Raw genomic sequence first — 27,230 nt, forward strand, 5'->3', positions numbered from 1 at the left:
TTTAGACATTTCCACATGCGGAGATACCACATATGTGTATGATTATTTTTGTTTACTTTATTTTATTTGGAAGAATGGGAATAAGGGGATGACACACCTCCTGCCCCCGAACAAGCTTATGTTACTGTATGCCCAGAATCCTGATGACTAGTCCAACTGAGCCATAGGCTTATTTACGCCCCTATTTTCCTGCTGACATGTCCACTTTAATGTCCTGTATTCCGTATTGTAGGATGAGCCACCATAGCCTTTCAGGTTTAGGTGAATATTATTAGAGTATTGTTATTTATGCAATTCACCTATATTACCTGAAAAACGGATCCTGGTGACGGGACACTACATTTCCATTTTTAAAGGAGAAGTCTCATTTGAAGACCTATCCCCTGTTCACACGGTAGGGGATAAATTTTAGATTGCAGGGGTAGCGTCCAATGAAGTTCTCCGCGATCTCCTGTATGGAGCTCCTGCTCTCCCCGGGAGCGGGGCGTCATGACCACCGCACAAAGCGGAGTCTGCCCCACCCCCTCCATTTATCTTTATGGGAGAGCCGAAGATAGCCGAACGGCTCTCCTGTAGAGACATATGGAGGGGGCGTGGCGGCCCCTGCTTCAGTTGGGGGGCATGATGCGCCACTCCAGGGTAGAGCCGGGGCCACATACAGGAGATCACTGAAGGGTCCCATCGGTCGGACCCCCTGCGACCTAAGACTTTTCTCCCATCCTGCGGATAGGGGATCATTTTTTTCACAATGAGATATCTCCTTCAAATAAATGCCATTCTATTATACTTACTATATAGTAGCACATATAGCAACACTTGCATCTCCTACTTACCATTATATGAATCTGCTATTATCATATATTGTATCACTGATCTAATGAGACTGGGTGAATATCATAAGCAACAACAAGCTGATTAGGCTTTTGCTTTAGTAAAGTAATGTTATCATTATTATTATTATTATTATTATTATTATTCTATATACTTATGCCTCTGACGTTCACCTTATATAGTTCAGGTTTCTCTTCAACATTTGTAATGCAGTTCATATTAATATAGGAAAATATCGCTCCTATGGAGGACTAATTTCAAGGTCCAAAAGAAATGAATTGGAGGTGTGCGGGCACCTTAGAGAAAGGAAATGTAAAGCTGCGCTTGGCTGTTTGATGTGCTCAGTCAGATAGAAGGGAAATGTCCTCGGATGTCTTTTTGAAGTCAGTACACATTTACAGCTCTAGAAATGTCTTCACAGAGAAATATCTGACGAAAAGTAATATAAATCAGTGCAGCGGATAATATGGAAATTGTAGGAATCCCATAATCACTTGTTAGAAGATTAAAGGATTTCTGAAGGGTCTGTCTGCTACCAGCAGTACACAGAATGGCCCTTCTGAGACACAATATCATTACAGTAAGTTGTATTCGTTCACTCTATTAATATGGATGTGTGGGGGTTTGGCCTATAAAGACATTAAAAGTTCACAGTTTGTAGAGAGGCATTTACTGGCCCAAAGCGAATGGGGGTAAATCAGCAGAATATACAGAATAACAAAGGATGTGAATATATAATATAGCAAACTGCTTGGGACTGAAGGATTTGTGGTCAATCCCACCGCACAAGATCTGGATTAACTTTAAACACACATGTAAAGTATGAATAGCACTACCATAGAATAGAGTTTTCCAGGACATTTTAGTTTATTTTAAGACACAGATTTATGTAAGAAAATAACACAGTCAATACCTTTTGCCTTTATCCGTACCTTTATACAGGGCTCAAGTCCAGCAGGATCATGTGGTTCCTGCACTTTTTCCACAGCAGGAACACCGTTTCCATTAGCAGAAGTCCTGCAGGATTTGCCCTCAAGTGGAAATCTTTTTATCCCAGGACTTGATACCTATATAAGCAACCAGTGTCCCCAAATAAGAAGTTTCAGAACATTTCCCCTATAAATAACAATGTCATCAGGGTTACCCCATGGAAGCTTTGATTATGTAAATCTCAATACATGTAACTTTGTAACTACTGGTATACATACTGTATATGGGAAGTTACCATATTTGTAATGATCCATATATGAACAGGTACCATACAGTATATGTTCATACTATGTAACAATCCATATATGGATCATTACATCCTGTCTGATAACAGTGCTCTCTGTTGACACCTCTGTCCATGTCAGGAACTGTCGAGAGCAGGAGCAAATCCCCATAGCAAACATATCCTGCTCTGGACATATCCAGAGGTGTCAGCAGAGAGCACTTTGGTCAGACTTAAAAAAAACCACACAACTTTCTCTGTAGCATAAAGCAGCTGATAAGTACTGGAAGGATTAAGATTTTTAAATAGAAGTAATTTACAAATCTGTTTAAAGAGTACCTATAATCAACTAAACTTTTTGTAATCCCCCTCCCCATCTGTCCGTGACTCTAACTATCTCTATCCCTGTGACTATTTCAAGTTTAAACTCCCATTAAATACCTTTTTACATTTTTCTTCGGTAGCTCAGTTTGGAGCTGTTTGGGGGAGGAGGAAGTGGGCGTGGCCCGGCAGGTGCAATGTCATCTGATTCCTGCCAGGGCCGGCTTTGCCCTTCTTCCTGTATGCACGCTCAATCTCGGGAGCGTGCATACAGGCTGAGTACAGGGCAAGGGCGGCAGCCTCTGAGTCTCCTCCTCTCTGTTTGGCTATACACGTGCCATACAGAGAGAAGGAACGTTGGAGTACAGAGCTGCGGTGCCCTGCAGGGATTCGCGCACAGCGCTCGCTCCCGCCTGTCTGATTGACAGGCAGGAAGCTGCGCTTAGTATGCGATTTCGAACTCAGCAGCCAGGCCTGCATGAGTCCAAAATCACTAAAACAGGGAATCCTAGGGAGACCCCTAGTGGCCAAAATTGTCAAAAGTAAAAAAAAACTTCTGAAAGGAAAAATAAATATAATAGCATCCAATTACAAACTCAATTATATATATTAAACTATAAAATATTTAAAAAAAACTTTTGATGAGAAGTACTCTAACTTTCTGGCACCAGTTGATTTAAAAAAAAAAAAAAAAGAGAAAGAAAAGTTTGCCAGAGTGACAGCTGATTTTTCTTTATTTTTACATCACATTTCTCAGTTATATTTTATGTATATGCCAGGACGTGTATGTTTAAAGGATCCATTTGACAGATGCATAGTTGATCACACTATTGTATACTGTTATACTTGGGATGAGTGATGTATACCAGGAAAACATATATAAAAAAAGACACTGTTCTGCCCTCCAACTGGCTAATGTTTCCCTGTAAACAAATTACAGTAAGTGTGTACAGTAGATTTCTTGGCATATACACTAAACTGAAATTAAGTGCATTTGTTGCTCTAAAAACAACTGTAGAGCAACAAATGCACTTAATTTATATTGCAGGATTTTTTAATTCTGTAGTTATGATATATTTTAACCCCTTAACGACCACGGACGTAAATGTACGTCCTGGTGCAGAGGTACTTCGCTCACCAGGACGGACATTTACGTCCTGTACATGACCACGAGCATCGGAGCTGTGCTCGCATCATGTACTGCAGGTCTCGGCTGCTATCAGTAATCGTGGAAATCAGCGATTGCGCAGATGTCCGCCATTAACCCCTCAGATGCCGTGATCCATACAGATCACGGCATCTGTGGCAATGCGCACGTTTAAATATATGATTGGATCGCCGCGGGGATCCGATCATCTAAAAATGGTCCCCTCACTTGTCTCCGGCAGTCTCCTGGAGTCTTCTGCTCTGGTCTGAGATCGAGCAGACCGGAGCAGAAGATCGCAGATAATACTGATCAGTGCTATGCACTATGCATAGCACTGAAAAGTATTAGCAATCAAGTGATTGCTATAGATAGTCCCCTATGGGACATAAAAGTATATAGCAAAAGTTTAAAAAAAATGTAAGTAAAAAATCCCCTCCCCCAATAAAAATTAAACATTTTCCCTTTTTCCCATTTTACCACCAAAAAGCATAAAAAAAAGAAAGTTAAACATATTTGGTATCACCGCGTGCAGAAATGTCGAAACATAAAATGTAAATGATCCTGTATGGTGAACGGCGTAAATGTAAAAAAAAAAAAAAAAGCCAAAAGTTGCTGCTTTTTTGTCACATTTTATTCCCAATCGGTATCGATAAAAAGTATAGATCACGGCACAAAAAAACGAGCCCTCATACTGCTCCATATACGGAAAAATGAAATAGTTATAGGTGGTCAAAATAGGACGATTTTAAACATACTTATTTTGTACAGAAATTTTTAGATTTTTTTTTAAGCGGTACAATAATAGAAAAGTATGTAAAGATGGGTATCATTTTAATCGTATTGACCCACCCAATAAAAAAACATGTAATTTTTACCATAATGTGTACAGTGTGAAAAAGATACCCTCCAAAATGTGCAAAATTGTGGTTTTCATCTAAATTCCCCCCCCCCCCAATTTTTTTTTAGTTCGCCGTACATTTTATGGTAAAATGAGAGGTGTCATTACAAAGTACAATAGGTCACGCAAAAAACATGCCCATATATGGGTCTGTATATGGAAATATAAAAGTTATTGATTTTAGAAGGCGAGGAGGAAAAAGGAAAAACGCTAAAATAAAATTGGCCTGGTCCTGGTATTCTAGGAAATTTTTTTATTTGACTATGCTACAGGGGCTGTAAAGTTAGTGTAGTTCATAATATAGTGTCTGTACCTGTGTGTGATGGTTTTCTCACAATTCTTATGTGATTTTCACCCCAATATTTATTTTTAACAGCATACAAAATGACTGTTGTCTCAAATTTTTCCCAGGTTGCAATGCGGCTGAGACCTGACTCACTAGTCAGCTGATGACAGAGAGCCAGTCTGCTTCAATGGGTGGAGCAATCGCTTGGTGGGAGAGAGATCAATCTGCAACTAATGCAACAGCTGTAGGCTCCCTGATTGAAAACCACAGGTCTTTGAATGGATGCAGCTCATTTATGTTTCAATGGGTGGGGTGGCTGATGTGTGGGAGGGAGGAAAATGGAATTGTGGGATTTGTAGTCAAAAAAAGAAAAGTCAAACAGGAAATACCAGTTCACAAAAAGCTAGCCACAGTATTATGTTAATCTCACAACACAGCCATTTAGCGCCAAGACAAGCGCAAATCCTTCCTAAGCATGTCCATTACTGCCTGCCAGGTACGTACTAAAATCACCTTATGGTGGATAACCCCTTTAAGGTCAAAATGGCCTTGGTCTTTAAAGGGGTACTCCGCCCCTAGACATCTTATCCCCTATCCAAAGGATAGGGGATAAGATGTCAGATCACCGCGGTGCCGCTGCTGGGGAGCCCCGGGATCCCCACTGCGGCACCCCGCTATCATTACAGCACAGAGCGAGTTCACTCTGTGCGTAATGATGGGCGATACAGGGGACGGAGCCGCGTGATGTCATGGCTCCGCCTCTCGTAACATAACGGCCCGTCCCCTTAATGCAAGTCTATGGCAGGGGGCATCACGACCGCCGCGCCCCCTCCCATAGACTTGTATTGAAAGGGGCGGGCCGTGACATCACGAGGGGCGGAGCTGTAACGTAACGATGCTCCGGCCCCTGTATTACGTGCAGAGCGAACTCACTCTGTGCTGTAATGATAGCGCAGTGCCGCAGCGGGGATCCCGGGGCTCAGATGTCTAGGGGCGGAGTACCCCTTTAAGGGGTTGATATGAATTATGCTATGTCTTCTTTACGCTTGATGTTTTGCTCAACACTTTATTTCGTTTTTGCATTATTAAAGCAGCATGCCCCCCCAATAACATTCAGATGCAGAAATTAGAAGGGAATATGTCTAATATGTAATAACGGAGATTTCCCAAGATAGTAATAAAGATGTAGAACGTGAGGCTGTGCATATCATTAGATTTTATTTATCACGGTATATACCACCGATGTCACTCACTAACACTCAGGGAGCGATGGTGTGAACTAGAATCTCATTACTGTGAGACACTTTTTCAACACCTTGTTATACCTGGAACCAAATCCCAGAATGACATTAGTGTCAAAAGGAGTAGAGTGTATTTTTATAGCACTGGCACAGGAGGGGATTACCCTGCATGGAATCCCCCATGAGGACCAGATATAACAAAAACTGTTCTATTGTTATTTATAGCTGCACTGAAAAACCTCCACTGACTTCTCTGAATTATCATGAAATATCCAGGTTTTACACAATGTACAGGAGTGTTTTCCAACCAGGGTGCCTCCAGCTGTTGCAAACCTACAACTCCCAGCATGACCGGACAGCCTTCGGCTGTCCGGGCATGCTGGGGGTTGTAGTTTTGCAACAGCTGGAGGCACCCTGGTTGAGAAACACTCATGTACAGAATGCAGGATAAATTGTCCTACTGTATCAGAGGAGCTAACCTTAAAGGGGTACTCTCATGGAAGACTTTCTTTTTTAAATCAACTGGTACCAGAAAGTTAAACAGATTTGTAAATTATTTCTATTAAAAAATCTTAATCCTTCCAATACATTTCATGGGCTGTATACTACAGAGGAAATGCTTTTCTTTTTGGTTTTCTCTGATCTAATGACCACAGCGCTCTCTGCTGACCTCTGCTGTCCATTTTAGGAACTGTCCAGTGCAGGAGAAAATCCCCATAGCAAGCATATGCTGCTCTGGACAGTTCCTAAAATGGACAGCAGAGGTCAGCAGAGATCCCTGTGGTCATGACATCAGAGAAATCTAAAAAGTAAAGCATTTCCTCTGTAAGATCCGGAAGCTGGCCCCTTTTTCTTCCAGCGGCTTGCTCTGTACCTCGGCCTCCGCCATGTTGTGTTCAGTAAGTGGGATGTCAGGGGGGGTGTGTTCTTGCTTCTGTTAAAAAAAAAAAAAAAAAATCCATGCGCATGCGCCGGAAGAGGCCGCAGATTCCTCACTGAGCCACGGAAGAAGCAGGAAGATAAGATTTGCCTCGGACGTCAGAAGATAGGAAGGACAGAAGCAAGAACACACCCCCCGACATCCCACTTACCGAACACAACATGGCGGAGGCCGAGGTACACAGCAAGCCAGTGGAAGAAAAAGGGGCCAGCTTCCGGATCTTCACAAAAGGTAAGAAAATACATATATACATAATTACAACAAACATAAAAAAACACATACTTATACACACATAACACAGAAACATAATAACAAAAAACAGTATAAACAAGGGAGAACCCCTTTAAGATTTTTTTATATAAGTAATTTACAAATCTGTTTAACTTTCTGGCACCAGTTGATTTTAAAAAAAAATAGTTTTTCACGGTAGTACCCCTTTAAATGTGAGGGACATGTCTGATGACAGGCTTGGGGATTGCTTCCAATGACAACAAGCAGACATGTGAATTAATCTGTGGACTATAATACGGGGTGTCATTCGGGATAGAATGCCCAATACAATGTATTTGCTAAGCTGTCTATCGTTTTACCTTAGTGTGCAACAATGGATGGTCTTCATTGCATATCTTGCCGGAAGGGGTTTTATAGAAACAAGCTCTGTTCACATTACGCGTCAGCCTTCTGTCACTTTTGAAGGATTTTCTAACATATACGTCCGATGAACATGCTGTAAAATATAAATATATACACTTTTCTTTACAGTTGAAAAAACGGAATACCAATATATACAGATGTAATAGATGCCAAAGGGAGATCTATAAATACATTTGGGGGGAGATTTATCAAAACCTGTCCAGAGTTGCCCATAGCAACCAATCAGATCACTTCTTTCATTTTGCAGAGGCCTTGTTAAAAATGAAAGAAGCAATCTGATTGGTTGCTATGGGCAGCGCAGCAACTTTTCCTCTGGACAGGTTTTGATAAATCTCCCCCATTGGTGTACACACCAGGAGCTTTCCTGGTAACTTCACTAAACACAGCGGGGGAGATTTATCAGAACCTGTGCAAAGGAAAAGTTACCCAGTTGCCCATAGCAACCAATCAGCTCGCTTCTTTCATTTTGCAGAAGCCTTGTTAAAAATGAAAGCAGTGAGATGATTGGTTGCTATGGGCAACTGGGCAACTTTTCTTCTGGACAGGTTTTGATAAATCTCCCCCAGCGTTCACAAGTGTTGTCCACAGATCCTTATACATACCATAATGTCCTGTATGTGAATAAGCATCATTATATACAGCCATCATGTAAAACAAATACAACCTCAATAGCTATGGCTGACAAAACAGAGAGTAACGGTAATAAGTGTATTATCAGTATACAGGGGGAGATTTATCAAAACCTGTCCAGAGGAAAAGTTGCCTAGTTGCCCATAGCAACCAATCAGATCACTTCTTTCATTTTTGAAAAGGCCTCTGAAGAATGAAAGAAGAGATCTGATTGGTTGCTATGGGCAACTCAGCAACTTTTCCTCTGTACAGGTTTCAATAAGTCTCCCCCATAATCTTTATTATATACCATATTATTATCATAATTATTATTATTATTATTATTATTATGTAGTCTTATCTGCCTTTTAAATGGCTTTTAGAAAAAATACAAAAATTCAGCTTATGCTGAAATAGGATTTCCACCATGCTTTACTTCAGATCCTAAATAGTTATAAGTGGGTGTAATGGGCACCCTAATAAACACTATGCAATGGCAAACTCCAGTTTAGTTATGGTTGGCTTCAGTAAAATATATTGGGATTTTAACAACCATATTAAAGGGGTATTCTGTATCATACATTTTATACTTAGAAGACCTAAGGATGGCATGAAAAATGCAAAAAATATAAAATAAAAATGGACTCACGTGCCTCCTGTCCTCACTGTCAGTGCTTCCGGCTCTCCGTGCTGATATAAAGGAGATAACCGCTCAGTCATGACCCACCTGAATAACCTGGGCATGCTAGGAGCTGTAGTTTTGTGACAGCTGGAGGTCCAACCACTGTTCTATGTACTAAAGCAATTATAATGGGTTATGAGGGCCTGGGTTGTGGTTTTCAGGGGTCCTGTAATGTTGGCTAATAAGTAATAGAACACAAAATTAAAGCGCAACTGTCATGAGGTTTGGGGTATATAATCTAACCACAGTCTGTGTATGATGTGTAGAATATGTATCCAGCCTAACTTGTATCGTTCTTATTCCAGTTTTTATTATCCTAAAAAAAGTTTTTACTTGCAGCCACTGACAGTCGGATAGGCGTAGCCTGGGGTTTGCTATGCCCTGCGGCCTTCACACCTATCCCCTTTACACCAGCGCTGGGCTTCTGTGTGATTGACACACAGGTCCCAGCGCATGCCCACCTTAGCTATCTTATGTGAGCACCGTCCGGCATCATTTTTCAGAGCGACTCGCACTGTCTGACGCCTCCGTGCACTTGGGCAATACTAGAGGCAGAGAGTGAACGGGCTCAGCCCAGCGCGTCTCCCGAAGAGGAAAGGAAAGGGGACTGTTTTGTATATATATATATATATATATATATATATATATATATATACAATCATGGCCGTAAATGTTGGCAAAACATGTTGCAGTAACACATGTTTTGCTATACACATGTTTATTCCCTTGTGTGTATTGGAACTAAACCAAAAAAGGGAGGAAAAAATCTAATTGGACATAGTGTCACCCCAAACTCCAAAAATGGGCTGGACAAAATTGTTGGCACCTTTAACTTAATATTTGGTTGCACACCCTTTGGAAAAAATAACTGAAATCAGTCGCTTCCTATAACCATCAATAAGCTTCTTACACCTCTCAGCCGGAATGTTGGACCACTCTTCCTTTGCAATCTGTTCCAGATCTCTCTTATTGGAAGGTGCCTTTTCCCAACAGAAATTTTAAGATCTCTCCACAGGTGTTCAATGGGATTTAGATCTGGTCTCATTGCTGGCCACTTCAGAACTCTCCAGCGCTTTATTGCCATCCATTTCTGAGTGCTTTTTGACGTAAGTTTGGGGTCATTGTCCTGCTGGAAGACCCAAGATCTTGGACGCAAACCCAGCTTTCTGACACTGGGCTGTACAGTGCGACCCAAAATCTGTTGGTAATCCTCAGATTTCATGATGCCTTGCACATATTCAAGGCTGCCAGTGCCAGAGGCAGCAGAACATCCCCAAAACATCATTGAACCTCCACACTATTTCACTGTAGGTACTGCGTTCTTTTCTTTGTAGGCCTCTTTCCATTTTTGGTAAACAGTAGAATGATGTGCTTTACCAAAAAGCTCTATCTTGGTCTTATCTGTCCACAAGACGTTTTCCCAGAAGGATTTTGGCTTACTCAAGTTCATTTTGGCAAAATGTAGTCTTGCTTTTTTATGTCTCTGTGTCAGCAGTGGGATCCTCCTGGGTCTCCTGCCATAGCTTTTCATTTAATTTAAATGTCAATGGATAGTTCGCGCTGACAGTGATGCTTCCTAAGCCTGCAGGACAGCTTGAATATCTTTGGAACTTGTTTGGGGCTGCTTATCCACCATCCGGACTATCCTGCGTTGACACCTTTCATCAATTTTTCTCTTCCGTCCACGTCGAGGGAGATTAGTTACAGTGCCATGGGTTGCAAACTTCCTGATAATGTTGAGCACTGTAGACAAAGGCAAATCTAGATTTCTGGAGATGGACTTGTAACCTTGAGATTGTTGATATTTTTCTACAATTTTGGTTCTCAAGTCCTCAGACAGTTCACTTCTCCTCTTTCTGTTGTCCATGCTTAGTGTGGCACACAGACACACAATGCAAAGACTAAGTGAACTTCTCTCCTTTTTATCTGCTTTTTTTTTTATCTTGCCCCAGGTGAGTTTAAAGGAGCATCACATGCTTGAAACAATCTTATTTTTCCACAATTTTGAAAAGAGACCAACAATCTTGTCCAGCCCATATTTGGAGTTTGGTATGACATTATGTCCAATTTGCTTTTTTTCCTCCCTTTTTTTGTTTAGTTCCAATACACACAAAGGGAATAAACATGTGTATAGCAAAATATATGTTACTGCAATCCTTGTCTGTGAGAAATACTTCATTTTCTTGAAAAATTTCAGGGGTGCCACCACTATGCCAAAAGCCATGATTGTGTGTGTATATATATATATATATATATATATATATATATATATATATATATTTATTTATATATATATATATATATATATATAGTATACTTTTTACAATAACAGCGCTGGGTGGTTTTGGGTGGTTATGTAGTCTTGGTAGAAGAGTTATATGCAGTCTACCCCAATTATTCCTGAAATTAAAATCCCTTGCTCAATATTGTGTAGGTCCTGCTTGAAGTCTGGACTAGAGGACCCCAATAGGATTGGGATCCTGCAAGTCCCGTGGGACCCAATATTAAATTTGCAGGATCAGGGTTTTTTTTATGTTGAGTGGGCAGTCACAGAACATACAGCAAGTACTGCAAAAATCCCACACAGTCCCTGCAAATCTCTAAAATGGCACAAGGTGCTGATGAAGTTGCACGGGGGGGCTTTCTCTTAAAGCTGTGACAAAATATTTGCAGGATCAGTCAGGATTGGACACACATGTTGTGGAAGTGGAATCCAGCAGGATTAGGGTTAAAAAAAACAGTGCCATGCAGGGCTCTAGTCTAGACTCCACAAGACCTCTTAATGGTCCTCTGGGATTTGACATTGTTAGAGGTTAGCAGATGAATCTCTTAAGTCGAATAAGTCCTAATGCAATCTCTTTCTTAGGTAAGTGGACACAAAGTGGTCCATTTCTGGTGCTCACAATCACATTATAGGTGATTTTCATAAAGGACAGGAGTCAGCATGGTCACCCTGACTGGTCTGTGGCTATACAGCCCTATACACAGCAAACCATAATGTTCTTTATGTTCTGACACCTTTTTATCATAGTCAGCAGCCATGTGTTTTCAGTAGCTATTTTTGGGGATCACATGCATTAATGAGCCATGGCACCCGTGATCCTGTCTTCACTTGTTAAATTGTCTTCTTCAGTACCACCTTCACATGCATAGTAGCAATGCCCCAAAAGACCTGCCATTGTGGAGATGTTCTGACCCAATTACCGAGCCATCACAATTTAGCCATTGGGCCATCATTGACTTTTCTTTTGCTGCCTAATATATCTCTCCTCCTTACAGGCACTATTGTCACACATGTCATGGTTGGGTATGCATATGGCAATGGTATAATGTCATAAAAGACTCTGCCCTGACCATTTTGGCTACAGAACCTAGTAAACACAATGTTTATGTATTCAGGAAATATAATCTTGTCTCTTCTCGTGTTACCGTACATGCACATGCTCTATGAATATGACAGGTGGCATCTAGTTTGCATATAGCATGCAGGTAGAAAGAGACGCTAAATCCTTTAGTCCTACAGCAGCTAAAGAGATACAAGATAGGGATCTCGGAATGTAGGAGTGTGCCATTGTCCTTTGTAGGATAATGAAAATGACCTAAATATGTACGACTGGTAGATTTCCATAATGAATAAGAGACACCTATCAGAAGCTGCATCAAGTAGCAAAGTGACTAGTCACATCAATCTGACAATAACAAAATATGATGTGTATACGCCAATTATAGTAATAAGCATGGTAATAGGTGACGTATGAGTCGATATTACTGCTACTTGTTTATATAGGTACCCCTTGAGAAAGAACAGTGAAACGCACTTCGGGGTGGTGTATGCTTTACATTGTGTCACACACCAGTATGGGTAAGATATCTATTATGGTGAAACATGCAGTAAGGCTGTTTTAGTCCAATAGATTACCCAAGGGTCTTAATGAGACATGACGACTAGTTATTACTTCTACATTTATACTATGTTCTGTATATTTAATCTGCTATGTATAGTTAAATAGTTTGTAAGGCTAAAAAAAGACAGCTACCCATCCAGTTCAGCCTAGTACCCGATAAGTGTTGATCCAGAGGAAGAAAAAATCTCATGAAGTAGAAGCCAGTTTCCCTAATTTTAGAAAAAAATAATGTATTCCTGACTCCCAATTTGGCAATCATAAAAAAATCACTGAATCAACGTCCGAGCTCCAGAATGTAGTAACTATAACCTGTGATATTATTACTGTAAAGAAATATATCCAGGCCCCTTTTTAACTATTTTATTACAACTGTGTGAGATAGCATTGTGACTCTTGGTGGAAGGTTTGTGTGGAATCTGTATTGTATGGTGAGTTGCTTTCATGCATTTTGGGAGATAAATGCTTCATCCAAATGTGACATAGTTATACTTTTATATACTTTTATATGCTTTTCGGAGCATTGATACTTGTTTATTGTAAAAGACCTCATAGTTTCACTCAGTCTTTCTGTTTTATGCCACCATCCTACACATACAAGGTCCAGCGTAACCATCTCTGGTATATCTTTGACAATGTCTTGTACAGGAATATGACAATACTGTAACTTATGGGCCATTTTTACCTAACATTGCTCCGCCCCGTCCCCCCCACCCCCCGTTGGTGTAAGGTAGTTTTCTTCCTTCTGAAGGAGAGTGAATTTACATATTTACATGACCATAGTAACCCAGGAATCACCTGCCTTTCTGTGTTGTGTATGTTGTGTGTTAAAGATAAAAGTCATCTATTAAACTCAGCGCCGGGCTAAATATTAACTGGAAGCAACGTGGATACGGGAGAATATTATTTCCTCCACTTTACAGCATTAAAGAAACACTCAGAGAATTGTATTTTTTAGAAGCATAGGTTATTATTAGCGAACAATGCAAAGGTTCCTGCGTATGTTTTGTGCCTACCTCTTTAGTTGACATGGCAGGCATTGTTTGGGTTCCATGTTAGATGTAAAAGATCACTAAAATCCCTTGGTTATGTTGCCTACATTTCTCATGAATCCTCTGGCTCCTCCGAGAGATGGGGTGTGGTCTTAGATCACTGCACCTAGTCATCTCTTTAAGATGCTGGTGCTGAAGCTCACCCAGGTAAACTTATTAGACTCAAAAGTGGGTTGGGGTCACATTATGTGCAGTTTTGATGCATTTTTTAGAGAAATATTGCAATGAGTTAAAGTGATTTGACCTATAATCACAATTGAGGTGTTTTTTTGTAAATTTGAAGTCTTTAGGCTGTATTTGCATGTAGAATTTTTACTGCATATAGGCTATTTCTGGTTCGATTATTTAACCCCTTAACGACACAGGACGTAAATGTACGTCCTGGTGAGCTGGTACTTAACACACCAGGATGTACATTTACGTCCTATGCATAACTGCGAGCATCGGAGCGTCATGCGCGGCAGGTCCCGGCGGCTGAGAGCCGCCAGGGACCCATTCGTAATGGCGGACATCCGCGATTGTGCGGATGTCTGCCATTAACCCCTCAGATGCTGTGATCAATACAGATCACGGCATCTGAAGCATCGCGGTCACTAAAATGGATAATAGGATTGCCCACAGCGCTGCCACGGTGATCCGATCATCCAGCATGGCAGCCGGAGGTCCCCTCACCTGCCTCCGCTGCCTTCCACGGGTCTTCTGCTTTGGTCTGCGATTGAGCAGACCAGAGCAGAAGATGACCGATAATACTGATCAGTGCTATGTCCTATGCATAGCACTGAAAAGTATTAGCAATCGAATGATTGCTATAAATAGTCCCCAATGGGTAATATTAAAGTGTAAAAATAAAAGTAAAAAAAGTAAATAAAAAAAGTAAAAAAATTTGAAAAAACCCCTCCCCCAATAAAAATGTAAATTGTCCCATTTTCCCTAGTTCACCCCCAAAAAGTGTAAAAAATATATTTTAGATACATATTTGGTATCGCCCCATGCGTAAATATCCCAACTATTAAAATAAAATGTTAATGATACCGTATGATGAACGGCGTGAACGTAAAAAAAAAGTCCAAAATAGCTGCTTTTTTATAACATTTTATTCCAAAAAAATTTTATTAAAAAAAAGTATTAAAAGTTTTATATAAGCAAATATGGTATCAATAAAAAGTTAAGATCACGGCGCAAAAAATTAGCCCCATACCGCTGCTTATACGGAAAAATGAAAAAGTTATAGGTCTTCAAAATAGGGGGATTTTAAACGTACTAATTTGGTGAAACAGTTTGCGATTTTTTTAAGCGCAACAGTAATAGAAAAGTATGTTATCATGGGTATCATTTTAATCGTATTGACCCAAAGAATAAAGACCACATGTCATTTTTACCGTAACTTGTACGGTGTAAAAACTAAACCTTCCAAAATTAGCAAAATTGCAGTTTTCTTTTTAATTTCCCCACACAAATAGTATTTTTTTGGTTGCACCATATATTTTATGGTAAAGTGAGTTATGGCATTACAACGGGCAACTTGTCGCAGAAAAAAACAAGCCCTCATACTAGTCTGTGGATGAAAAAATAAAAGAGTTATGATTTTGTGAGTCCTGGGCTGAGTCCTTAAGGGGTTAAAATCATAGTAAAAATTACACATTTACACAATTACAGTAAAATGGCAAAATTTCTGACAAAATCACAGCAAAACCATAAAAAATTCAGCAAAAAATGTAGTGTGAACACAGTCTCGGTGGAGTATATTTACTATTTATTCCTAATCCTATAGAGATAGAAAATGGAGATGTGAGGGGAGGTGAGATCTAAGAAATAGTAAGTGGGATCTGGAAGGTGATGATGTTATCCTTTGGTTCACATGAAGTAAGAACCCAGAACTGACATCCTGCTCTGACACTTTAAGCACTGGAAGGTTTGGAGAGTCAGACTGGGGATTCAGTGACCACTGCAATGAAATGTATAGAAGAAGCTGTGCTGGAATAAAACATGTGGCACTGTAGGATACGGGCAAAAGCAAAACAGAGTGCTTCTTTACCCCTTCCCCTATGATATAAAAAATACGCTATTTTGGACTATGGAATTTTTTTGCGCATACGCTGTGGACCGTGCGGTTTAATTAACGATATATTTTTATAGTTCGGACATTTACACATGCGGCGATACCATATATGTTTGTTTTTATTTACACAGTTCTTTTTTATGGGAAAAGGGGGGTGATTCAAACTTTTCTTAGGGAAGGGGCTAAATGACCTTTATTAACTTTTTTTTTGCAGTGTTATAGCTCCCATTGGGGGCTAAAACACTGCACACACTGATCTTTCACCCTGATCCCTGCAAAGCATAGCTTTGCAGGGATCAGCGTAATGGGGGATTGATTGCTCAAGCCTGTAGCTCAGGCTTGGAGCAATCAAACGCCGATCGGACACGACGGAGCAAGGTATTTGGGCCTCTGCTCGCGTCCTAGCTGACCGGGACTATCGCGATTTTAGAGCGATAGTCCCGATCAGCCCGACTGAGCTCCCGGGAAGCTTTTACTTTAGTTTTCGATGCAGCGATCAACTTTGATCGCCGCATCTGAAGGGTTAATAGCCCTCGGCACAACGATCTGAGTCACGCGCTATTAGCGCAGGTTCGACCCGTTGTGATGCGTTTTAAACACCGAGACCGGGCACAGGGCGTACAGGTCCGCCCTGCGTCCTTAAAAGCTTTAAAAAAAAACACACACAAATCATATACATACTAAGTATTGCCACATCTGTTATGATGTATACTATAAAGCTGTAATGTAATTTATCCTGCACGTGAACGCCGTAAAAAAAAAAAAAAAAAAAAGGGCAAAATTCACCAATTTTGGTGCAAATAGCGAAATAAGAAAGATCAAAAGGTAGCTTGTATCGCAAAAATGATACCAATAAAAAGTTCAGCTTGTCCTGCAAAAATAAGCATTCACTCAATGGCGTCAGACGAAAAATAAAAAAAGTTACAGCTGTCGGAAAATGATAACACAAAAAAGGGAAAAAAATAATTTTTCTCAGAAAAGAAAAAAGAACATATAAAGCTATATAAAATGGGTATCGCCATAATCGTACCAACCCACAGAATAAACAACATTACTGCAGCGATCACCATTAAAAAAAAAAAACGAAATTTTCCAGTTTTTCACAATATTTTGGAGTTTTTCACAAAAAATTCTGCTTGTGACAACAAAAATGCACCACTTATATAAAGTACAATATGTCACGAAAAAACTATCTCAGAATCGCTCCGCTCAGAAAAAGCGTTGCAAAGTTATTACCATTTAAAGAGACACATGTCATATATAAAAAAGAAAAAAAAAGAGCCTGTTCATTAGGTTAAAAAATGGGTCCATCCTTAAGGGGTTAAATATAACATGAATGTACTGATATACATCTATGACATCCATATGCCATGTGGAATTTAAACATTTGCATACATACACCCTGTTCCAAATTATTATGTAAATTATATTTTTCTGGCTGGTATACCCTGTACGTCACCTACCCTGCCTTTTCGATCACTTCCTAGGGTTCCTGCCATTTAGCGAGAAATTTACTGTCTACTTTTGGTACCAGAACCAGAACCCAATCCTGGGTTAAAATTCTGAACCCGAGCCTGACGATATTCGCGAATATAGCACTATATATTAGCAATTACGAATGTTAGTTTTTTTTTTTGTTTGTTTTTTCACATTACACATCACAGTGATCGTAATAATTCTGAAAAATTTCAATAAAAATCATTTGAACCCCGCTCTCTGCTTCCAGATTGTGTGGTGTAAAGAAGGCTCCAATACTACTGTGTGAGACTGGCCTGTGAAATTTTGCATATGCGAATTTTCGACTGTGCAAATTTTCGCATATGCGAAAATAAAATGCGAATATTACAAATATGCAAATTTAGCGAATATATGACGAATATTCGTCCATATATTCGTGAAATATCGCAAATTCGAATATGACCTATGCCGCTCAACACTGATTATAAACTCTGCTGTGAGCTTGCTGAGCTGCCTCCATATGTTCCCTAACCAAGGGCAACACTGTTTCCATCCATTCCTGCAACTGAGTGACATACTCAATTACACTTTTGTGCAGCGCGGGCTGTTGTTCCCATGCCTCTTTAGCTATGTCTAACAGGGGGGCTCAACTTATCCAATATAATGACCGGGGTGCTACTGACAGCAAAAAGATACCATATAGCATAAAGGAGAAAAAGAATCACTGCATAAATGTGCAGAAAATACACAAAACTTACCGTATTTATCGGCGTATAACACGCATTTTTTATGCTAAAATTTTTAGCCTAAAGTCTATCTGCGTGTTTTACGCTGATAGACTGTTTGTGACCATTGAACTGCAGCAGCTTCTGCCTGGCCAGAGTCCCACTGCCACTGCCCGATTCCCTCCTCGTCCCCGGTTTTATAGATATATGTCCCGCCGCCGCCACTGCCCGATTCCCTCCCCGTCCCCGTTTTATAGTTAAATATCCCGCCGCCGCCACTGCCCAATTCCCTCCCTGTCTCTGGTTTTATAGTTACATGTGCCCTGGGGACTGCGGTCCTTCATGCTCCGGCAGTCTCCTGATCTGTCACTGTGCGCTGCGTAATGACGAGTGACGTCCTCAACACGACGTCACTCGTCAGTTAGTGCGCGGCGCACAGTGACAGATCAGGAGACTGCCGGAGCATGAAGGACCACAGTCCCCAGGGCACATGTAACTATAAAACCAGAGACGGGGAGGGAATTGGGCAGTGGCGGCGGCGGGATATTTAACTATAAAACGGGGAGGGAATTGTGCAGTGGCGGCGGCGGCGGGATATTTAACTATAAAACTGGGGACGGGGAGGGAATTGTGCCATGGCGGCGGGATATTTAACTATAAAACCGGGGACGGGGAGGGAATAGAGCAGCGGCACTCTGGCCTCTCAGAAGCCACTGCACGTCAATGATTTAAAGCGCTCGCTTTAAATCATTGAACTGCAGAAGCCGCCAGAAACAGTTTATTGAGGTACATCTGCACACACACGCACCCTCATTTTTCAAAGGATATTTTGGTAAAACAAAACTTTTTTACCAAAATTTCCTTGGAAAAATGTGGGTGCGTGTTATAGGCCGGTGCGTGTTATACCCCGATAAATACGGTAACTAGACATAAGTAATAGACGGTAGCAAACCACAGACGGAGGAACAGCTAGATATGGTATGGCAGGATAGGACAGCCGAACCCCACACGTTCCGTCACTCTATGTTGACTGCCTCAAGGGTGTTGTCAAACGGAGGTATACACCCCTGGGTAAGTCACCATAGATTGAAGGAACGCGTGGGGTCCGGCTGTCCTGTCATACCATATCCAGCTGCTCCTCCGTCTGTGGTTTGCTACCTTCTATTACTTATGTCTAGTTAAGTTATTTATTATTCTTATGTAATTTGGGTATCATTGCACTGGGTTATTTCCCTTTATTGTCAGCACTGTGCACCTTGATGTAGCAGCTTTGTTGTACTCATTATTTTGCAGGACAGGACTGGGGGGACAGGGGGTTCATGGCCCCTCCCCATGTTGTGCTACTGCTCTTTTATGAGCATTTTTAATTGGTTTAAGTTGTCCTCTATTGTCCTACATAGTGATGTTGTGTCTGCACTTTTTGTGTATTTGCTGCATAGTAAAGATTAATTTGATTACTTAATTCTTTTTGGGTGTGCACATTTATGCAACGATTCTTTTTCTCCTTTATCCTTCATTACCTTTGACGTAAACGGGGTGCCGTGGTCAGGAAAGCCCACTCAGGAAAACAACTCCATTAGCTCCTTAGCTATATGTTTGGCCAAGGTATGTTGCAGAGGTAGTGCCTCAGGATACCGAGTCACATAGTCTAGGACAACCAGGATGTGTTGGTGCCCCCTAGCGGACTTTGGCAATGGGCCTACCAGATCCATAGCGTTCCATTCAAACAGGAACTCGATAATCGGGAGCAGGACTAGGGGACTACGGTAATGTGGCCGGGGGCTAGTGATTTGGCAGGTTGGGCAAGATTTGCAATACCTTTTGACCTCTTCATACACACTGGGCCAGTAAAAGCGCTGCAAAATTCGGTCCTGCGTCTTCTGCTGGCCCAGGTGCCCCCCTAGAACCAGCCTCCGAAATGCCTTAGGCACCACCAATTGTTCCACATTCTCACCCCGAACTTGGTTAACCCGGTACAGCATCCCTTGGTAGACCACAAAACGGGGGTATACAGTCTCGGCTCCCCGTTGTTGTGGTGCACCTTCTACAATTAATACATTTTCCCAGGCCCGAGACAGAGTCGGGTCCTGGTGCTGTGCTGTACCAAAATTTTCTTCTGTAACATTGAGGTCTGCCAACTCTGGCCCTCACGGCAGATCCTCCACATCTCCTACCATTACCCTGAGTGGAGACGACACCTCCTCTTCCACCGTAGTGGTATTCACCCCAACTGCCGTTGTTTCTGACTCGGGTCAGTCTATTGGAGACACCCCTGCCTTGCAGGTCCAAAATACTCTTGTCTGGGGCCACAGAGACACGAACCCTGGCAACTTCGTGGCAACGGCTACCTCACAAGTCCAGCAGCCAGTTGCTGTTGACAAAGTCACCAAGGTGGTTGGATAGTCTTTTAAGTCACCATGTATGCATAACACTCCAGCCGGTCTGCCCGTGTACTCCGTGGGCTGCACCAGGTTGGACCTCACTAGGGTTACCATACTTCCCGAGTCTATTAATGCCTCCACAACACTACCTCCCACTTTCATGTGGCAGAGGTGACCCGAATCTCCTGCCCTGGGGACACTGGTGGCACACAGTCTCTGAGCATACAGGCACGGGCGGAGAGCATAATTGGTGTCCATCGGCTCCTCCTTATGGGGACAATTAGCCCTTACATGTCCCAGCTCCTGACATCCCCAACATAGCAATGGGGCCGGGCTTTAAGGGCTTTCCATCCAGTTCTGGAGGGAGTAAGGCAGGGCCCTCCAGAACATATCGGCCAGGAGTCGGTCCAGCATGGCAGTGGGATTCAATACCTCAGCTGTAGCCATTCCTACAGGCATTGTAAAAGATCGTAATATTGCGGCCTGGCAGGCTCAGACGGCTTACATTTACCCACTGGGCTCGGACCCACACATTTACCCCAAGTCTTGCCAGGATCTCACCCTTAATGATGTCATAGTCAGCAGCCTGGTCAGCCTGGAGCAAGTCAAAGTATGCCTACTGGGCCCCCGATGTCAGGAACGGGGCAATGACTCCAGCCCATTGGTCTCGTGGTAACCTCTCCCTCGTGGCCTCCTTCTCAAAGACCGCCAGGTAGGTCTCAACGTCATCTGAGGGTGTCATCTTGGGGATCGCCATCCTAACAGCCTTCCGGGCATCTGGGTTAGTCCGGGTTGTTGTTGCAGCTTTTAGCGCCATTATGTGCTGTAACAGCAGCTGGTTGGTCTCCTGCTGGAGCTTGTTGGTCTCTCGCTGTTGCTTGGTGGACTCCAGCTGTTGCAAGTTGGCTTCCATGAGTGCTTTTATAGCCACCTCTATTTTGGCAAAACTGCAGACTCTGGATCAGTACAAACACTGGATAAACATTCCCGCCAGACTGACAATCACTTGTCGGTAGGTTCATTGCCCCTAGCAACAACTCCAGCGGCTCTTGGCAACAGCATACTGCAATTCAACCGCTATCCTCACTGCCTTGCCCACATCCTCCACCAAATGTGATAACTCACTTGCAGATAGGTGCGGTTGCAGTATAGAAGCAAGGAAACAGTACTTTTCAAATCAAAGTTCAGTGTTTTATTCACACTTGGCACACAGCAAACAGTCTTTAAACGCAGAACAAAGGAAAACAAAACCAATGTCCACCTGTATTCCTTAGATGTTTGTTCACACCTGAGTTTGTGCCGTGCGGCACCAAACAAGTCTTTTCCAGGCCTCCAGGCAGGCTGTTCACCAGCTTCCAACCTTGGAGCAAATGCAGGAAAGAACTCCACTTTCAGCTCTCTCTGGCAGTGTGAGCTGCAACTAGCAAATCCCCCTCAGCTGATGAAACAGGTTGCCTTTAAGGCCAACAAAAGCCAGCCTGGATTGTGGGGAATGACCCCCCACCCTGCACTTGGTCATTCCCAGTAAGAGCCGTCCCGGTTTGACCTTCCAGCCATACTACAGCCATAGTGTCAGTCTGCATCGCAGCACAGACACTGAATAAATTCCGGGTTTTACTTCACCAAGGCCAGTAGCCTTGGTGACACATATCGTCCATCCACCACGATGCCTTTCACCTTCTCACAATAAATAACATTAGTGGTTCTTGCATACTTTAGCTCTCTGCAACTGAATTTATAGCAAAAAAAACTATCAAAGTATCACATGATCTTTGGACTAGCATTGGTTTCTCCATCAATTCTCATCACCGACTCTGATGTGTTCAAATGGGGGAATTAAACCCTGTTCTCTAAATTGGTACTGAGCACATAATCTATGTCATATCCTATAGGTATTCTTCAGGTATGCCATAACTGTTAATGGTGAGAAAACACTTTTTTATTTTTCCAAAATTTCGATCATATGGTAATAATTTGGCTGGTCAAAAGACAACTGGACTTAATCTACAGCAGTCGCCTTTTCTTCCTCCTAACAGTGGCTCCCAGTTATCAGATACCCCCAAGACTTACGTTAATACTGAACTGTGTAATAATCAGACAATAATAAGAACACATATGAAAGAAAGTAATAACAATAATAGAAACTCATCATTAGATGATCGTTAGAAGCTCTTCAAATCCCAGAGTGAAAACACCTGCCTTTATTTTTACCTTCAATTTTTCTGCAAACCCTTAGGCCATGTTCACACACAGCCAAGTTGCTCGTTTGTTTTAGCTTTAAAAATTAGCCGATTTTTAAAAATGTATAAGAAATTGCTTTAAAAAAAAAAAAAAAGTGTCTGTTTTTTAAGGCAAAAAGGCTATAAAAAATGATGTGTGAACATAGCCTAAAGGTTCACATACTGTTTCCACTCAAGGATATGTGGTAACGGATCATTTTCCAAGTCTAATATTTTCAACTAATTTATTTGATTTGGTTTTCTTTATCCTTTTTTAGTAATCATCTGTAGTTTTACATCAAATTTACCGGTACGCAGAAATATAGAAAATTCGGAAGGGTTTACAAACATTTAAGAAGCACTTTATTTTCACAGACTATGGCATATCCTGGTTATAATTTAGGTTGTAGCTTTGTGTTGTTAAGGGCTGATACAAGTATGCTGTGTTATTTTAGCCTGGAATGAAGAGTGAGACAATTTCGGGAACAGTTCTTGAAATAATGATCCCTTTACATGAGGTGTGTCTTCTTCTCCATTGACTTTGGTGTAGAGACTGGGATGACAAAGGTGGCAACTATTTCATATTTACATGGGCCTTCTTTCCTCTATTTGCTCTATGAAAACAGTGTTATTCACAGGATTTCCATTCTTTTTGTCCTTGACATGCTCTATACCTTTTTGTAACAGTGAGAACCTGCAGAAACTACTTCTCACAACCTATGAAAATATCATTTTAGGAGGACTGTATATTGTTGAGTTAATGTAATTGATAGCAGAGTTTGAAACAATGTCTACATCCCACTTTACTCCCTAAAATTTATCAAAAATATATGTTTTCTGCTGGTATACATTGAGGGGGTTAAGTAACTTGTCTAGGTATTATTTAGATTTTAACATGTTGCTGGGCTGCATAGAAAATAACAAAGATGTCTACTTAACCATCCTGCTCCCCCACCACTGCCGGTTTCCTGACCACCCGATCTCTGCCATAATAGCCTTAAAAACATACCCTCACTTGCCATGCGGAAAGGAAATGCTCACTCAGCATAGATAGCATAGATCTCTTTAGGGGCATTTCCTGTCCACATGGCATGCCAGCAGATATATTAAAGTAAACAGAGGCAGAAACAAGAAGTGGCAGGGGAGTGGGATAGGTAAGTAAACATTTTTGTTATTTGCTATGTAGCCCCAGCAGCAGGTTTAAACAGAAATAATATGAAGATAACCCCTTTAAGGGCACATTCACATCACGTTTTTTTACATACGGTTACCGTGTACAATTTGAAAACATATGCATCGGTATGAAAAAACATATTTATTGACATCCCATTCAAAACCCTACACAACTAGATGTATCTGGTTGTGTACATTTTTTTTCCAGTGCATAAAACCATGGTCTACAACAGTTGTGGGCATATGTCTGTCCGGTTTTTGGTTCTTTCATGATGTTATTAAAACGTATATGATTCTTATAACGTTACACTAAATGCAAAGCACATTGAGCATTAAAATACATACGGTTGTGTCAGTTTTTTGTTTCCTGTCTAGGGAAAGAAAAAACTGATACGGCAACCGTATGTAAAAAAACAAGATGTGAATGTAGCCTTCGGCCTCTCATTCCCCATTTGAATATCTGATCAGGTCACATTCTTCTGTCTGGTTGGGGTCCCAGCATTCTTTATGTCTTATATGGGAAAACCCCTTTGAACTGGCCATACACTTCAGACATTTATTGGCCAACATTTTTCTCTCCCAACCCTCCTAAACAGTTGTACATTCAGCTCGTGCATTTGTTCTGAATAAAGAGAAGGGAATAAGACACTGCCAGATACCTCTGGTGGTTGCATATATTCCCTGAGAACAGAAGGATCAGGCATGTTACAGCCCAATTCTTTCCTTCCCCGCCATCTGCCATCAAAGGAGAGTCAGGAGGCCCCCATGCTCATTAGATAGTCGGCCAGTCCTGCCAAAACCATTGAGTTCAGTTGACATAAGTCTAATGTGTATGTCCAGCTTTACAAGTTGCAAATATGGTACATCCACTCCGGAACCACTCCCGATCCTGTTTACATTGTTGCTGCACCTCCAGATTGAAGTGTTGTTTGGGTTGACTTGTGTTTTGACTAGTTAATATATTGCCATAAATTGGATGGGGAAAATAATTTACACATGTATATAAAAACCTATCTGTGTAAGGTAATATCAAGTACACAATGTGATGCACGTAGACAGCACTAGAAACCATCCACCATGCAAGTGACCATCCAGATAGCCAGTCCGGAGTCCAATACAAAATACATCCATGGTAACAGCACAAAAGAAGGCTCAGAAAAGCATTCAGGCACTATTCATTCCCCATTTACATGCATTGTTTTGGCAACGTATACTTTGCCAAAATGGTGCATTTTATTAGGGAAAGAATACAGCTGGAACACTATTCCGAGCCTCCTTGTGTTCTGTGACCGTGGATGTACTAGGTGATGTCAAGTATATATATGTATGTATATATATATATATATAGATAGATAGATAGATAGATAGAGGATATCTTAAAAGGGTTTTCCCTATGAAAGACTTTCATGAAAAGTGTATCATCAGTGGGACACCCACCAATGGGAACCTCACAGATCACACAAATGGGGGTTCCCATGTTCTCCATGTTTGAATGGAGCATCAGTCAGACATGCGAGCTGTCACTCTATTCAACTCTATGGGCCAGGCAAAGATAGCACTTGTCTATTTTCCTCCCATTTGCCCCTCATTCCTGTGATCAGTGGAGTTTCCAGCAATTGGACCCCAAACTGATCCCTCATGAGTGTCATTCGTAGAAAAACCTATTTCATTAATCTATTGCTAATTATATTAAAACCTTACAAACATTAAAGATTAAACATTGTAAAGAGTATTACCGTAACTTAATTTCAGAAAATGAATGAGAGATTTCAAGTGCACAGAGCTGTAACTTTATAGTGAACTGTAAGATGTATGAAACTATGACTATGTGTTTACTTCCTCCTTTATGGGATGTTTATAGCATAACTAGCCAGATTTATCAGTCCGTAATACTGGAAAGCTGGTTGTCCCCCAGAAGTCCTGAGGTATATCAGTGTGTAAGTTTACAGATCATAAAATGAATCACCTAGAATGAGTTTAAAAAAAAATGAATAACATTTTTGGGATTTGGATTTCCACTGGAATTAAGCTAGACACATTTTAGATGTAGTAGCATCAATTTCCATATCCTAAGGACTAATTAAAATTGACAAGGAATGGAAAACAAAAGAGGGTGTGGTGATTTGTGTTAAGCTTACTAGCTTAGGCTTTTCAGCCAACATGTAAATTGTTTCCATTAAAAGGTACAGAGCCTGTCATTGTGGTTGTGAGAAGCACCTCCTCCCGATAAGACGTCCGAGTCTTGCACTTTGCATTAGTGATGTAATGTGTGCTCAGGGCGGAATGTTTGTCATCCAGTTCCAGCCGTGTGCTTTGTACGTGGACTGGGGATAATACACATAGCACAGATTGACAGAATGACTTTTCATGTGCAGCCATGGAAACAGCACCTATGACTTTAATATGAACTCAACGTGTTAACAGGATAAAATAATCTTTACCTTACCAGATGCTCCGCCATATGTACGACTAAATGTTCTGGTTAATGCCATAAGACAAGGACAATATTTATGTTCAACATCAAAAAAGGGTATTCTGGCCAAAGACATCTTAATCCCTATCCAAAGGATAGGGGATAAGATGTCTGATCGCCGGGGGCCCGCCACTGGGACCCCCGCGATTGCCGTACAGCACCCTGTGCTACACGGAGATCGCGGGGGGTCCAATCGGTGGGCGCCCCACAATCAGACATCTTATCCCCTATCCTTTGGATAGGGGATAAGATGTCTTTGGCCAGAGTACCCTTTTAATTAACCTAGAAGTATTCATAACTCCCTCTCCTTCCCCTTTATTTATTTTGTTTTTTTTGTGTTACAACAACAAAATATTTTGGATCTACACATTGATCAGTATTGTCAAAAATATATACACTTTTTTTATTCTCTAAGCTAATTCATGTTTCATTGACCTTGTCTTGCCATTATTGAGTTTTATCATTTCAGAAGCAACACTATTAAATGGGGCGGGATAAAAACAAAAAATGGGATCCCTATATTGATTTATGTTTTATGACTCTCTTTCCTGCGATCAGCAGCTGATGCAGTGCTACTGATCTTGGCACAAAGGCAGAAAAAGCTTTTCCTCAAGCTTTATCACAGAAGGTCCATTCAGCAACGGTGCAGTAGGTGTGACTATAAGGGGTAAACACTATTCTGCAGCTCAATTTCATGATCTCCCCTCAAATAAGGCTTTAAATTGACCTAAACACATCAGTCCACACACCAGGGAATACCAATGCAGACCCCACTTACTGAATAGGGGCAATAAGTTCCAGCAACAAACCTTACAAACTCACTGGTACCAACTGCAGTCAACAGGAAACAAGTAACAACCTAAACTCCACACAAATACACTCATTGTCATAAAAAAATAATGAGTTGTTGGAATCAAATGAACATTATGGCCCTGATTTACTATTGTTAATCCAACCTGTTTTCTC

General features: G+C 41.3%; 1 protein-coding gene across 5 annotated transcripts in view; it reads left to right on the forward strand.

The window, feature by feature from the left end:
- The window catches only part of LOC130355758 (uncharacterized protein C4orf19 homolog), an 81,148-nt gene that overhangs the window by 32,955 nt on the left and 20,963 nt on the right, over positions 1-27,230 (forward strand). Inside the window, exon 1 of one of the 5 annotated variants that reach the window (XM_056556402.1) lies at positions 8,357-8,413. The exons of the other annotated variants lie outside the window; for them this stretch is intronic. The gene's annotated coding sequence lies outside the window, so the exon portion shown is untranslated. Of the gene's footprint in view, positions 1-8,356; positions 8,414-27,230 lie in introns of those variants that run through there. 5 annotated transcript variants of the gene reach the window in all.

Source organism: Hyla sarda, chromosome 1, assembly GCF_029499605.1.
Source record: "Hyla sarda isolate aHylSar1 chromosome 1, aHylSar1.hap1, whole genome shotgun sequence".
NCBI classification, from domain to species: domain Eukaryota; kingdom Metazoa; phylum Chordata; class Amphibia; order Anura; family Hylidae; genus Hyla; species Hyla sarda.